This window comes from Rissa tridactyla, chromosome 27, assembly GCF_028500815.1.
Source record: "Rissa tridactyla isolate bRisTri1 chromosome 27, bRisTri1.patW.cur.20221130, whole genome shotgun sequence".
In the NCBI taxonomy this organism is placed as follows: Eukaryota; Metazoa; Chordata; class Aves; order Charadriiformes; family Laridae; genus Rissa; species Rissa tridactyla.
This window is the reverse complement of record NC_071492.1, coordinates 836,369-838,333: the sequence shown is the minus strand read 5'-3', so window position 1 is coordinate 838,333 and position 1,965 is coordinate 836,369.

Here is a 1,965-nt window from a genome sequence, read left to right as displayed (position 1 = left end):
CCAAAAAGGGGTCCCAGACAGCTTCCCACCCCCCCACCCCCTCCATTCTATAGGGGATCCCAGAGTGTCCCGGCACCCTCAGGGCCCCCACATATCCTATAGGTCACCCCCCAGGGGACTTTGGGGGCCGGGGTGCCCCCCCAAGCTATAGACCCCCCCCCCCAAAAAGGGGTCCCAGACAGCTTTCCAGCCCCCCACCCCCCCCCATTCTATAGGGGATCCAGGTGTCCCGGCACCCTCAGGGGCACCCACATATCCTATAGGTCACCCCCCAGGGGACTTTGGGGGCCGGGGTTCCCCCCCCCAAGCTATAGACCCCCCCCCAAAAAGGGGTCCCAGACAGCTTTCCAGCCCCCCACCACCCCCCCATTCTATAGGGGATCCAGGTGTCCCCGGCACCCCCGGGGGCACCCACATATTCTATAGGTCACTCCCCAGGAGACCCTGGGGGTCTGGGTGCCCCACCCCTAAGTTCTAGACACACACCCCCCCCCAAAAAGGGGGGCCCAGGCATCCAGGCGCCCCCGCAAGAGGCGGGTTGTGCAATGTGGGAAAAAATCCAGTGCGTGACACACGTGTAAAGGGGGGGGGGAAGGAAGACAGGAAGCTATAGGGGGCAGGGGGGGAGCTATAGGGGCCGGGGGGGGGGGTGCTATAGGGGCAGGGGGGGGTATAGGGGGTGCTGGGAGGGGGTTAAGCAGGAGGTGGAGGCACGTTGAACCCCTCTTTCTGCCCCCCCCCCCCCCCCCGTGGCACCTATATAGTCATAGATGCCCCTATAGATGCCCCTATGTACCCCCTCCGCACCCCCAAGCTGCCCTATAGCCCTCCATGCAACCCCTATAGCCCCCCAATACACCCCCTATAGCCCTCCATGCAACCCCCATAGCTCCCCACACAACCCCTATAGACACCAGTACACCCCTTATAGCCCCCAATACACCCCCTATAGCCCTCCATGCAACCCCCATAGCGCCCAATACACCCCCTGTAGCCCCCGTTATACACTCTCTATAGCCCCCCTATGGCTCCCTACCCCCATACACCCCTTATAGCCCCCTATAGCCCTCCACGCAACCCCTATAGACCTCAATACACCCCCTATAGCCCCCTATGCAACCCCTGTAGCCCCCCAATGCACCTCCCACTACAGCCTCTATAGACCCCCTATAGGCCCCTATAACTCGCTATTGCCCCTCTATAGCCCCCTATGCAACCCCTGTAGCCCCCCAATACACCCCCTATAGCCCCTTATGGCCCCCCCATGCAACCCCTGTAGCCCCCAATACACCCCCTATAGTCCCCTATAGCCCCTTAAGCAACCCCTGTAGCCCCCAATACACCCCCTATAGCCCCGATATGGCCCCCTATGCAACCCTTATAGCACCTAATACAGCCTCTATACACCCCCTATAGCCCCCTATAGCCCCAAATACAGCCTCTATACACCCTATAGCCCCCTATAACCATCTATTGCCCCCCTATAGCCCCCTATAGGCCCCTCTAGCCCCCTCTAGCCCACTATGCAACCCCTGTAGCCCCCAATACACCCCCTATAGCCCCCTATGCAACTCTTCTAGCCCCTAATACAGCCTCTATACACCCCCTATAGCCCGCTATTGCCCCCTATAGCCCCCAATACAGCCTCTCTAGCCCCCTATAACCAGCAATGGCCTCCTATAGCCCCCTATGCAACCCCTGTAGCCCCCGATACAGCCTCTATAGCCCCCTATAACCAGCAATGGCCTCCTATAGCCCCCCTATGCAACCCTTATAGCCCCTAATACAGCCTCTATACACCCCCTATAGCCCCCCAATACAGGCTCTATACAGACCCAATAGCCCCCTATAACCAGCTATTGCCCCCTATAGCCCCCTATGCAAGCCCCTGTAGCCCCCAATACGGCCTCTATACGCCCCCCTATAGCCCGCTATAGCCCCCCTATAGGTCTCCATACACTCCCC